This window comes from Ictidomys tridecemlineatus, chromosome 6 (assembly GCF_052094955.1).
Source record: "Ictidomys tridecemlineatus isolate mIctTri1 chromosome 6, mIctTri1.hap1, whole genome shotgun sequence".
NCBI classification, from domain to species: Eukaryota; Metazoa; Chordata; class Mammalia; order Rodentia; family Sciuridae; genus Ictidomys; species Ictidomys tridecemlineatus.
In genome coordinates this window covers 190,515,358-190,529,604 of record NC_135482.1, presented here as the reverse complement: position 1 = coordinate 190,529,604, position 14,247 = coordinate 190,515,358, and the positions used below count along the sequence as shown (strand labels likewise).

The 14,247-nt window shown below is 42.1% G+C and overlaps 1 protein-coding gene across 6 annotated transcripts in view; it reads left to right on the top strand.

Moving 5' to 3' along the window:
* The first annotated feature begins 487 nt into the window (after positions 1-487).
* Nalcn (sodium leak channel, non-selective) overlaps positions 488-14,247 on the top strand; it is a 313,063-nt gene continuing 299,303 nt past the window's right edge. For 5 of the 6 annotated variants that reach the window (XM_078016302.1, XM_078016300.1, XM_078016301.1 and 2 more), the window contains exon 1: positions 895-1,005. The gene's annotated coding sequence lies outside the window, so the exon portion shown is untranslated. The other variant, XM_078016298.1, reaches the window with a different exon arrangement.

Sequence of the window (14,247 nt, the reverse complement as noted above, 5' to 3'; positions counted from 1 at the left end):
TCTGTTTAGGTTTTCTATTTAATGAAAGCTTCTTTCCTTTTTCTCTACTCATGTGCCTGGGTGAACGCTGGAAAAAAATCATGGGCCAGGAGTTCCTTGGTGATTTTGATATCTGGCTACAGGGCCAGACGCCAGCTCCTAGGGAGCTGAGTGGGGGAACGTCCTGGGGCCTGAGCGTGGTGCTTGGACTCTGCTAGGAGTCCTAGGAAACCTCAGGTGCAGCCTTCTATTCGGGTACCACACACAGGGAATGGGATTAACTAATAATTTGTAAATGAGCTTTCAATCTCCATTTCTGGGGTATTTTCAGAAATGTCAACGTATTTTAAAGGAAAATGTCAACACATTTTAGAAGACTCTGAGAAGACTCTGATGCGTTCATTATTTAGCCATTTCATAAGGAATGGTGAAAGCGGTTCACATCCTCAGACTGTATACAGTAGGGCTACACAGGGCGCGGCTGGCCTGGCTGGCCTCTATGCGGTGGCCTTGCGTGTACCCCGCATATGCCGGGCTCCTGTGCACACGCGAGTGCGGGGTGAGCGCAAGACCCCAGAGGAGCCGGCAGATGAGCGCCCAGCTGTTGCTGAGAGGCTGGATGTGGGTGGCAGCTGGAGAGAGCGAACCTGCAAGTACCGACCCACGCGCCCGCCGCGGGCTGCAGCGCAGTCTCCTCTGCCCTGGCCTCCCTGCATCCCCGGGCATCCCGCAGCCCCTGCGGCAAAGCCAGCTCCAAACACCAAACAAACCGAAAGGCCTCACGCCCCCAGAACTGCCCCGCGCCCCCTCCCCCGCCCCGGCGGGAGCGATGCTAATTGCCACGACCGGAGCCGAGCGGCGGCCCCCGCCGGGCCGAGCGCGCTGACGGAGCCGCCGTAGGTGAGGGGCCCGCGTCCCCGCCCGCCGTGGGCGCCGCGCCCGGCACGGATCGCGCCCGCCGCCCGCCGCCGTCGCCGCCGCCGCCGCCCGCGGGCATCATGACCGCTCTGAGCGCTGGGGTTACAGGTTGGTCACTGCTGCCGGCGCCCGGGAGGCTGCGGCGCGGCCGGCCACCATGCCCTGCGCGGGAGGCCCGGGAGGCGCTGCCTGCCGCTCGCCCGGGTTGGGCCCAACAGGCGCGCGGGCGCGAGGGGGCTGAGGACCCGGGTCCCTCAAGGCCGCAGGAGGGGCGCCCCCTCCTTACCGCCGGGCGCGCGCTCCCCAAAGGTGGCGACCCGGGGAAGGGGCACGCGGTGCGTCCTCCCTGCCGCTGCGCGCCAGAGCTTGGGGTGCCCGCACCGGAGCTTGGGGTGCCCGCACCGAGCTGCGCCTTGGCCGGCCCTGGAAGCCAAAGGCCGCCAGACCTGGGGCCTGCCCCGCCTGGCCATCTAGCAGGTGTTGGGGGTGGGGAGAGCAGGTGGCTGGGGATGGGGATGATGGGCATGGCGAGAGCGACTGCTCCAGCTGGATCTGTCCCCGGCCGCTGCCTGGGTCAACCTCTGCGCCAAGGCGCAGGTGTGGGGCGCAGCCTGGCTCCTGCAGGTTTTGGAGAGGGGCTCGGTGGCTTTGCCCCACCCCCGTGTTCCTACAGATTACTGTTTGCTAAATGTCCCTCATTTTATTAATTGGTCTGGTTAAGCAGTTATCATTAGGGTGGCCACACAGCAAGCAAAGCCGTGTCCTTCCAAAGCAACACCATTTTGTCTTTGAACCTTTAGGAGGAACCTTGCATACATGGCCTGGCTGAATCCTGAGGCCGGCCCAGAATCCTGACCCGGAGGTTCTCTGTGACTCCAATGTTCCTCCTTCTGGATGGTGTGATAACTCCGAGCTCCTAAGTTTCTTAAAGACCATGGGACCAATCTTTCAGTTTCAGGCCCCATTTTTCATGGATTATATTCTTAGGATGTGTGAATACAGACACTTCTTGGGCCTCAGAAGGTTTCTGTGGTTACTGTACGAGGCCATTTCTGGGGTGGTGACCGAGAGTTAAGCACCAGTGACTTTGGGTCTGTGGTGGGTAGAGAAGACCTCTCATAGGAGATCAAAAATTAACAGGTGGCTTTTTTTTTTTTTTAAAGAAATTGTGATTCATAGTTTCACAGCTACAACTGTGACTTTGTATTACCTGGGAGAAGAGAAGGTGGACTGTGGTGGTTATTCCTGAAGCAGATACATCAGGAGGGTCTTTTTATATCCCAAGAGGAAGTTTCAACAGTTCTTAATTATGGCTTCCCAAACTCCACAACAAAAATTAATTTCCAGACTGGTCGGCTTTCATTCTGTGTGCCGTTCTGTGTTGGATTTCTCATTCTTCTGTGGTATATTTTGACCCGGTCATTGCTAGGACCAGGAATAATGAGGAAGAAATCAGGCTTTAGAGAGAAATTGAAAAGTGGAAAAGCCCGTTACCTGTTCATAGAAGATGTAACATTTTTGTAAAATAGATGTGTTTTCACTGAAAAGGACTGTACTAGAACCAGGGTAAAAACTGAAGTGATCATGTCTTGTGAAATAGTGGTAATAGAATTGTAACTTTGAGCATGACTTGCAAGATACTCAAAAGATGAAAAATATACTTTTGAAAGAAAAAAAATAAATCTATTCACAGTAGTACTTGCTGCAGTGTAGTTAATTGAGGGTTTAAATAGCATTTTCTCCTCTGGGTATATCTTTGTAATGTGTTCTGTTTCTTTTCTTTACCTGCATTCGTTGTGAGTATATGTGTGTTCGTGTGCATAGGAGCGGCTACATTGATTTATTCTTGGGAAAAAGACTTGTGTGTGCTTTTCAGTTCATGGGGAAAAACCACATCTACATTATGTATCCTAATACAAGACAGGAACTGAGCCATAAGCTGAGTTTTCCATGAGAAGAGATGGACCAAAGTTCTAAGAATCTATCAGGAAAGATAATTATGTAAGCAGGTGCACAGACAGTTATCTTCTAGTTTAGATTTAGAATATATGATCTTGAACTTAAAAAAGATTATGAGTTACCCCTCAAAACTGCTATCAACATTTTAGAGCTTGACTTTCATGTTATCTGATGTTTATCCATATCAGGGACCTATCCAAGAAATTTTATACCCACCAACAAAACTTTTTCTATGCAAATATTCATTTTTTTAAAATTTCCAATCAGAGGATAGAAATGACAGAATGGAGAAAAGAGAACGAGCATCATAGGTCCAACAACCTAACAAATGACCACTAACTGTGCATTTTCTATAGTCAATTTTTACCTGGGGATGCCTACACGGAGCTGTCACAAGTTTCGTAACAGATAATTATAGTATAGTGATTTGTTTATATTTTATGTTTCTCTTAAAAAATTCATATATACGTGATATATGACATACAATATCAGATCTGTATATCTACCTGTATATACAGATTGGCTTCCAAAGGACTTCAGATTATAATATTGAATAAATTCATAATATGCTTTTGAAGTAAATCTTCAATTTTTTTAAAAAAGAGTACTTGAAAATCATCTCCCTCTTTTATGGGAATAAAAGAAGAAAATAATAACTTGAATTTATGACCTTTGTGCTACATAAATACTTGACCTTTAACAAATTTGTTTGAAAACTTTATGATAAAATGCACCTTTTATAGTAAAACCAAAGTAGAAAAGTTATAAAAATTGAAAGCAGAAAAAAATGTAAGTAAATGCAAGTTCTTTTAGCAAAAATGGCTGTTGAGTTCAGTCTAGTTTGTTTTTACTTTCCTGCTCAGACTTTAAATAAATGTTAAAAGGAATCTATTTAGTGAGAAATACTAAGTTTAGAGCCAGAGCACCTTTTGTCCTTGAACTACCAAGACTTAGGCATTTCTAGTCAATTCGGTGGAGATGGAACTGGACTGAGGCATCAAACTAAAGTTCACAATTCCCTAAGATAGTGGTACAAAAACTCAGAAGAAAAATTCTGGGAGAGCTTCTTAATTTGAAGGGGTGAAGGCTGGTTGGGAGCAGTGGTCAGACAGACACTTGACTCTGGAAGCAGCTTCTCCATCAGGTCCTGGGCAAGTGCAGCTCCACCAAATGGAATGTGTGCAGATGACAGTTCCCCCAGGGGTCCAGGGTTCCAGAGGTAGAAGCCAGAGCAGACCCAAGGAGCCAGTCAAGGAGCATTAGAAGTACAGAGGCCAGAGCCCTGCTACCAGAGGAGATCAAGAGTGATAATTATCTCCAATTACACAGAGCAAAGAGAGGAAAGGAAGACTTTGTTTGTGGAAAGGATGGTACGTAGGGAAGAGAGCCAGTAGAGACAGCACATGCTCTTCCTGACAGGGAGTAAAGCAATGGAACACAGCCATGTTTGAAAGAGAACGAGATCAGATTTTTTCCTCTGAGTTTAAAAAATACCCAAATATGCAAATCAAAATAGGTTATCATGTGCCAGGAAAAATAAGTCAAACATAGTTAACATCTAGATGTAGTCTTTCAAACACTTTGGATTTGAAAATAAGAAGGAAAATAACCCATCAGCATTTTGAACAAGTTTTTTAAAAATTACCTATCCATGGGGACAATTTAAATTGACTTTGGACACCCTTTCCAAAATGATCAACAAGTAGTAAAATAATAATGCATAGAACTGAAAAATATCAGAGGGCTATTTTCTTAAACACCTAATACAAGCCAAAAAATGCAAAATAAAAAAGATGAAGAAATGTATGCTAGACAAGTACTACCCTAAATATTAGCTTTAAGTGTATAAAGATTAGAAAAGTAATTCAAAATTAAATGAGATAAAGGGAACCTCATAATAATAAAAGTTATTGTTGTTAATAAAGTTAAAATTATAAGCCTCCTGTACATACTAATTTTTATGGCACTATAGTATATATATAGTTAAAAGAATTCTTAGGATGTATGGGGGGAGCAGGGGACTTATGGCACATTGATTTAGTATCTTTTCAAAGGATTCTGTGCCCTAAAAGGGCATCAAGAGTGAGCAATTCAGTTTAAGAGTGAAGAAAACAACTAAATAGAACTAGAGACAAAAAGAAAGGATAAACTTTAGAAAATGAAAACAAATGAATTAATTAAAAAACTGTGGATCTGATGGAAAAAAGTAGGAGCTATGGCATTCTAATCTGGAAATATCTACAGGAACCATTCGAATGTCAAGAAATAAGAAAAGGGCTTAGAGGAGGAGGGTACTGGAGAGAACTGGGTGATCAGGCAGAAATGGAAATGAGAGGTGGATAGTAGGTTGTCAGTGGGAACAAATGCTAACAGGTCTTAGTGACTGGGGGAGAAGAATGGAAGAGAGGCTAAGTTAACAGTAGGTCCAGGTCTTCAACCCGGAGGGATTATAGGTATTTTTATTATATTTTGTTTTGTGTAGAAAAGTACAAGCCAGGTATGAAGGCATGTGCCTGTCATCCCAGTGACTCAGGAGGTTGAGGCAAGAAGGTCTCAAGTTTGAGACCAATCTCGGCAAGACCCTGTCTCAAACTAAAAATCACAAAGGACTGGGGAATGTAGCTCACTGGTAGAGCACAACTGGGTTCAATCTCTAGTAATATATATAAAATATATATTTCAGTTAACAACATCTATAGATTAAATACTTCATTTCAGTTTTCTGTAACTGTTCCATGATGATGATGATGAAATCCACATAAGACCCATTTAATATATCTCTTCTGAAGTAGAAGAAGGATTTTTTAAAAGAATTACTTAAAATTTTTGAAAAGTACAAATTATGGATGCCTGTATCAGATATGATACAAATATGTATTAAACAAGATATGTCATTAATGTCTTAAAATTCAATTTAATATTTGTCTTAAAATTTTCCTGAAGTTAAAAATAGACCAGGCTTAGACAACCTAAAACTGGAGTGGATGGGAATCTTTCAAGTATGGAAACATGGAGACTTGTTTAATTATCCTCCCAAGAGTCAAAACACAGAGATCAAAACTTATTTTGCCAGTAAAAGATTAAAGTTCTATAAGTGGAATTTATAAGGGCACTAATCCCATACAAGAGGGCTCTACCCACCTGATCTAACTACCTATCAAAATTTCTATTTCCAAATACCATAAATTAGAGGTCAGGGCTTTTGTAGATGATTTCTGGGCAAACACAGACATTCAGTCTAGAGCTTTGAGAATGTTTAAAAACCTCCCTGGACAACTCTGATGTTAAGCAATCTTCAGAAATGACTATTTTAAACCACTTACCTTCTTGATCCAAATTTTGTGAATTCATATTACAAAATGTAGTCATCACAAAGAAATTGGCATCTTCCTCTGATTTTCCATCAATTTTAAATACAGTGGCAAGTTTTGGAAATCACTGTTTTAACGGCCTGCCTTCCTTGACCACCTTTTGCAGATTCATATTACAAAATTAAGTACCTCAATGAGAACAGATATTTAGGGCTGGAGATGTAGCTCACTACTTTCCTAGAACGTGTGAGGGCCTAGCTTCAGTTCCCGGTACTGTTAAAAAAAATAGTCTTTTTTCCCTGATTTTTCATAATACTTAAGGATAGCAGCAGCTCATTAGAGTAAAATGATTTCCACTGGACTGTGGGATGGAGAAAACCTTTGGCGCCTCTGGCACTTCATGAAGGATGGAGAGGCATTAGAGACCACCTGAGATTAGGAAGCTTTAGGTTCTTACAAAATCACGTATGATCGACCTGTGGTGTTTTATTTAATGTGTGCATGTTTGTTTGTTTGTTGGCTTTTATTAGTGCATTGTAGTTCTACATAATGGTTGGGTTCATTATGACAAAATCATGCATGCGTGGAATTTAATTTACTCTATTTCTGTCCCTGGTATCCCTCCTCTCTCCCCACCCTCCTCTGTTCCCCTTTCTCTACTGATCTTTCTTCCCCTTTTGTATTTACCTTTAATCTCTGTGGTGACTTTTTTTTTTTAAAACTTGACATAGTTTTGTTGAAATTTTCCTCCACCTTCATTGCTGTACCCAGAGTGACTCAAAGCATTAGAAATCCATGTCCTTTCTAAAGTTGGAGAGAACCAACAATTTTCTGAGCAGAAGCTGAGAAAGCCTGCTTACCTTTCATGTGCAACCTGATTGCCTCAATTTGTGATCAATATGGGATTTAAATAGTGGAACTCATAGAAGCAGAGAGTAAAAGGGCGGTTTCCGGGGGGCGGGGGGGGGGAGGGGAGGTGGAGTAGGCAGTTGCCAGTGGCTGGGTATGAAGTTTTGGCTCTGCAGAAGGAGTCAGTTCTGGAGATCTGCTGCACAGTGTCTTCCTAGAGTTAACAACATGTGAGCCTAGGAATATGCTCAGAGGATAGATCTCAAGCTAAGTAGATCTCAAGCTGTCCTACCACAGTAGAATAACAATAGAATCTTAAAAATACAGTGATTTAGGTAGTACAAATATAGCCTCCCTCCCTCCCCTACAGTTAAGACTGTTTTAGTTGGAGCAGTTTCAGTGGCATGACCAAAGGACATGGAGGTAGTGTAGTCTATCCTGAATTCCTTCACTAAACCCAGTAATTTTTAAAGGTCAATGAAAATTCAATTTTCACAATTTAAAACAACTACATAAACAACTGACTTGGTTGAAGCCATCACATTGTTTTAGGATATTTGTAGAAAGAGCCTGAGAAAAACTAACATGATACTTTTCTTCTGATAATAGGAAATAAACTCAGTATTTAAAAAAAAAAAAAAGTGAGGAACCATTTTCTGTTTCTAATCAGTTTGTTGACAAAAGACAAAGAGAAATGAAGAGCCTGTCTGTGGAGATGACCCTTGCGAAAGAGTGGCTTCCTCTGGTCACCCCTCTTGGGTGGCCCTTGAGTCCTGCTGGGACTGGAACAGCGTGAAACATTCTGTTTTTGCAGAGCTACATCTGGTTTAGTGAGGGTCAAGACAAATGAGTAAGTACCCCCAAAAGAAAAATGGGATTTGGAGGAGGTAGACAGACAAAGAACACAACCAAATCAGGGAATTTACTTTTGTACAAAATCAGATTAAAGATCACCCACAGGATGTTATGACTGTTGGGAAATGGGGCAGCTGCTCCATTGTGGAGACACACATTTGCTGCTGTGACCCCAGGGACCGACATATTGAGGCTGTCTTCATTCTTCTGCTAACATGTAGTTCTCTGTGAGGCTGGGGGCAGGGATACAGGACTCCAGGCTGTGTTTCAAGGAGAAAAACCATCCAGCTGCTGCCTTCCCTCTGCAAAGAGGCCAGATTAGGGGGAAAGGCCCCTCTAATCCATTGAAGTTCAAGAGCAAAGAATCCCTATGGGGCTGAGGCAGGCTTATGGGAGAGGCCTGGCATTAGAGGTCTAGTGGCAGACATACTCTAATTTAATTTGACCACTTAGGAACTGGAGATTCTCATCTGTGTTTTCTGGGAAAGAGTTGGCTTGGAAAGGTCTGATTCAAAGAAGGTTCAAGGGCAAAGTATCAGACTGAGCCTGGCTGCCTGGAGGCTTATCACACCCGAGCTGTGTGACCCACGGCAGGGCACTTGCCTTCTCCAAACCTCAGTTTGATCATAAATAGAAAGAGCCTGGGCAGCTGAGACAGGAGGGTCGTGAGTGTAAAACCAGCCTCAGCAAAGGCAAGGTGCTAAGCACTCAGTGAGGAGACCCTGACTCTAAATAAAATACAAAATAGGACTGAGGATGTAGCTCAGTGATGGAGTGCCCCTGGGTTCAACCCCAGTACCCAAAACAAACAAACCAACAAAAAGAACAGGGACCACCTGCCTCATCAGGGTCCATGACCGGCTCTCAGCCCCACACACAATAAACTCTTGCCAAATGTGAGGTGTAAGGGGCTTAAACTTCACTAGTTAGAAATACTTTATATTTAGTCTTAAATGAAAAAAGAAATTATCATTGCTGAACATTTGAAAAATACAAAAGTTCTTAAGATTAAATAGTAAAATAAAATCTCATTCTCTCACTCCTTTGCCCTATCTTTTTTCTTCCAAACAACAGCCTATGTACTTGGATTCTCAGCTTGCTTCCAACTCCTGTGAGCCTCACTTTTTTTTTTTTTTTTTTTTGGTACTTGGGATTGAACCCAGGGGTGCCTAACCACTGAGTCATATCCACACCCCCTTTTACTTTTTGAAACAAGATCTTACCAAATTAGCTAGGGCCTTGCTAAGTTGCTGAGGCTGTTCTTGAACTGGGAATCTTCCTGCCTCAGCCTCCTGAGCTGCTGGGATTACAGGCATGCATCATAGAGCCCGGCTTTCTTTACATTTTTAATCTGAACTGTGGAGTAATATTAAAAAGTACCTTCAAAGAGGTGTTTGGTGCTTAGAATTATGCTTGTTCCAGAACTAGGATAACAACGTGTAAGCCTAAAATTCTGCTCAATAAATGTTTGTTTTCATCTTTCAGGTAGAAAAAGAAAAAAGAATACACAATGCCTAAGCTTGCTTCAGTTCTATAATTACGTGTAGCAGTTTATGGACCCTCACTCTCCCTGGGAGATGATGGAATGCATAAACATATGTGAAGCTTCAGGAGTATGGGTCCCGGTCAGCACTGGAGGCCACTCTGGACATAATCAATTCTTCCAAGACTGTTCAGAGCTCCTTCTTGTCAATTCTTCATTGCGTAGTTGTGAATACTTGAAGTTGGAAACTTCAAGATGAGGCTGTTCTTTCTGTGCAATAAATACCTACTTCTTTTTAATCTGCTAACTGGTAACTTCCATTTAGTCTGGATTTTTTCTTAGGGGTGATTCCTGAGAATATTCCAGTATACTTTCATTTTATGTCCTCTAAATTTCTTAAACAAAAATGAGAAAAAATTTCCTTACTCTGATCTGATAATCCATGTCAGCGAACAAGACCCTACAAATCAAAATCATGAGATCCACTGAGTCTGATCACCCAATTCTCTTGAGTACCGTCCTTCTCTGTCCTTCTTATTTCTTGGTATTCTAGAATTTCATATAGATACTAACAGATTAACATTCCTTCCAGATTAGAAGGCCATAGCTCCTGTTTTTTTTTTCTATCAAGTCTAGAGTTTTATAGTTAATTCATTTCCTAAAGTTTATCCTTTCTTTTCTTCTCTAGTTCTATTTAGTCATTTTCTCCACTTCTTAAACTGAATTGTTCATTTCTGATGTTCTTTTAGGGCACAGATTCCTTTGAAGAGATACTAGAACAATGGGCATGTCTCCCTCTGCTGCCAAAATACAAAGGGAAATGATAACTAAATGGATAATGGTGGCAGAAACTTGGAAAGTCCATTTAAATTAATTGAATGAGAAGCCTGAATTTTTTTCTAGAAAAATAATAGAGCATTTTAATAGATACTTGGTGGGAAAAACTATAAATGAAATCATATAATAAAAACCCATCAATTTTAAGAGATGAGGAAAGACTGTCCTGTCTTAACAAACAACACTAACGCTGTGTAAGTTTAGAATTACCAGGTTGCAGATTAAAATACGTTGAAAAAAAGTTTTTAATCTGTCTACTATATAAGACCCAATGAGAAGGACTTAGAGGAGGAAAAGTTTATTTTGGCTCACAGTCTCATGGGTTGGCCACTCCGTAGCTCTGGGCCTGAGTGAGGCAGAACATGACGGGGGTGGGGGGTGGGGGGTGGCGTGGGGGATGGGGGGGTGGCAGAGGAAAGCAGCTCAGGACGTGTCGACCAGGAAGCAGAGGAAGCTCCACTTGCCAGGGACAAAACACGAACCCCAAAAGGCACATCCCCAGGGACCCACCTCCTCCAGCCACACCCTACCTGCCTACAGATCCACCAGTTAATCCCTATCAGTGGATTAATCCACTGGTTAGGTTACACTACTCGTAATCTAATCACTTCACCTCTGAACATTCTTGCATCGTCTCACACATGTGCTCTTGGGGGGACACCTCATACCTAAACCATAAGGATACGACTCTAATGTTTAATTCAGTTGTTCTGTAAGCCATATTGCCTTGGTTCACATTTGGCTCACTTCAGGAGTAAATTCCCTTCATCTATAAACTTGTTCCTGTAAGAATTGAGTAAGAAAATGTACAATATATTTAAGATGGGGCTTAGAACATAATAAACTCTCAATGATCATTTTTTGGAAGGAGTTTGTTTTTACTTGGCAGTAAACATAATCTGGGAGGAAATCAACCAGTAATCTCACTATTTTACTGTGGAAACTTCCATGTCTCCCAAGCATCTCATTGTGTGTGTGTGTGTGTGTGTGTGTGTGTGTGTGTGTGTGTATAAGTGCATGTATGCTATTGAAGGTTATTGAAGGTTAATATCCTTTAGACAAGGGATTCTGACTATGGAATATATTCAGTTTTACATGAAATTCTGTCTCTGATATTTTTCCTCGAATGGTTTGTATTATTAAAATTGAAAGGCAATGATTGAGCAGCCACACAACAAGAGACACTGGAGTTGCTGGATTCTGGTTTGGAGAGTGCCAGGTCCCATGTGCTGGAGGCTGTGAGATATGATTTCACAAGAGGAGAGGCAGAGGGCAGGAGAACCCAGGACTCAGTCACTGATATGAGTGGCCCAGGACTCAGTTATGATGACAGTGGCCCAGGATTTGGTCATGATGACAGTGGACCAGCACTTGGTTGTGATGACTGTGGCCCAGGCCCTGGTCAATGATGACAATGGCTGCCAATGCAGATGATCCCAGTGTGAAGCAGGAGGGTCTTCTGTCTGTTCGAGACACAGTGAGAACCCACCCAGCAGGGCAGAGGGAGGTGAGGGAGCCAGGCCCTGGGGCTCAGCTGCCCTGGGAGTAGAGGGAGGTCTGGTGGGTGGGGCAGGTGAGCAGGATGGTGCTGGATAACAAAAAATATGAGGAAAGTAGCGGGGTGTGTTCCTCAGTCTAAGCCATGGCATAAAATTTATGATGCTATATTCGCTTTCTGAATGAGCATGTCTTCTGTCTGCAAAGGAATTTGGCAACAAATTGGACACTCTATACTTTTACAGAAACAATGACCTGTTGCTGATCCTGTATCAAGAACAAATGTCCCCCTTGTCTTCAAGTCTTGATCATGGTGTTCTCAAGTACACTGAAGATGTCAATGTGCATGAGAAAAGGAGCAAAGTGTTGTTCAAAGATAGATATAAATGGTTTGTTGTTTGGGGTTTTGTGGCAATTAAAAAAAGAAGATAAGAAGCAGACATACTTGAAATAAAAATTAAGATTTTAATCAACAAATTGATAACATTAAATTTATTTTTTCCCCAAAATATGAGATGATGCCTTTCTCAGTTAACGTTAATCTCGAAAGATATGTGAATACCTGTTTAACTTGCAAGGCCTTGAACAAGGATGCAAATGAGCTTATGAGTCTACTACAAAAAGGGGCCCAGATGTTTGAAGATGGTATTTGTTTACAATTAGGATTTTGTGTCTATGCATGTTTTATTGATTAAAAAAAAAGTGTTCAGAAGACACTGCTGAATGAAAAATTGCTGGCTAAGGAACTGTATGGAAGCACCATTTAAAAACATATGTATGCATAGAAAATGGAAAATTATATGTAGAAAATAAGTCCTAAAAGAGGTACAATCCATGCCCCATTGGAGAACCCAGCATCCCAGTCAAAGAAAATCCACTGTGGAGACAGCCCATCCTGTTTATTGCTTTGTTGCACCCCCTTGCCCAAATGTCTGGCAAAAGTGGTTGAGTCTGTAGAAATAGAATTCCTGATGGCTTTCATTTTTGTTTCTTATATTGTTTTGTAGATTTCCCCCAATTTTCCTATAACAAACCTTCATTGATTTTATCAATGAAAATAAAATACAATTGGAGGTATTTTCTCCTAACTTAAGATGCAGGTATTTGAGATCTAAGAAAGGACTAATCAGTGAGCCATCCTGGCTCTTTGCATGAGACTCATCTTGCCTGATGGCAAAGGGACAGGCTGGGAGTGATCTGTTCCATGTCCCTGTCCTGGGTAGGTGGGGTTGATGCAGCAGTAAGCTGTAAAGGAATGGGAGAACCAGTTGATGGAGGTTGAAGAGTGGGTGCTTAATGGTGGAAGATCTCCTCTATCAATCTGTTGCTTTACCTTTAATTTAAACATGCATCAGAGCATGGCACCTTTAGGAATCTAGTACAGAAGAGAAAAGTGTGTTTTGTTCAATACTAAATAAATATGGTCTACCAATGTTTGGGATTTTAAAAAATGAATGCAATTTTGCAGTGTGAACGAAAAAAAAAAAAACAAAAAAAACTCCCTCCCATTAGCAACGATGATTGTTCTTCTAAAGACATGGAAGGAAGTTAGGGGTGAGTAGTCAGAGGGCCATTATTGGACATGTTAGTTTTTTAATTTTCTTCCCAAACTGACAGAAATATTAAACAATGAAAGACCACCCTGAAGTGGGGTGTGTGTGTATGTGTGTGTGTGTGTGTGTGTGTGTGTGTGTATTGAACAGGGTTGTAGATATACAATTTTGCTTGCATTCATAAAGACCCCATAGTTTGGGAACCTAAGGATGGTTGTTGATACTGATGTGTTGACAATTGTAATGACACCTAATGATGAAAAATAAACCTGTGATTTCTATCTTCTTTGGGACAGTTTTAGAATAAAATAGATCCTATGGATTTGCTAAGTGGTGTTTCTCTTTACAATTTTCTTCCAGAATATTGAGTCTTTCTGTTATAACAAATAAATCATCTGCGTAGACATAAATTGTGAGTTAGATTAGGAAATCTGGAATGATTGATGTGGGATGGAGCAGACAACAAAGAAGACCCAGTGGTGAAGTGATGAGAGAGTGTGGCGAAGGGAGACAAGTGGGATGTGTAGCCAGCTGAAGTGCCCCATGCCAGTTTCAGAGTGAATGGAGATGAGGGTCAAAAGCAGTGGGGTTCAGTGTCATGGAGACGCGGGGTGAAATTCAGCAGGTGGTTCGTGGGCTCCAAGAATGCCGTTGCGGTTCTCTGATACCTGTTGAGTACACAGTGCTGGAACCATAGTGGATACACAAATTTGCTATGTGAAGGAAAGAATGAGTGAGTGAGAAACAAGATAAGCTGAGATGTTCTGGATTTCAGGAGAGACCATAACAGAGTTTTGGAAAGTCCATTTTTTTTTTTTAATGGGCTCTCACTCTGTTGCCCAGCCTGGCTTTGGATTCTCAATCCCCTTGCCTCTGCTTCCTGGGTAGCTTGGGATTATAGGAGTGCCCTTCCAGGGAAGTTCATTTTGGGACCATATTATCTCAGTCTGTGAACATGGAGAAACGTTCCATGTACTTGTGTCTCCTTCAGTTTCTTTTATCATCA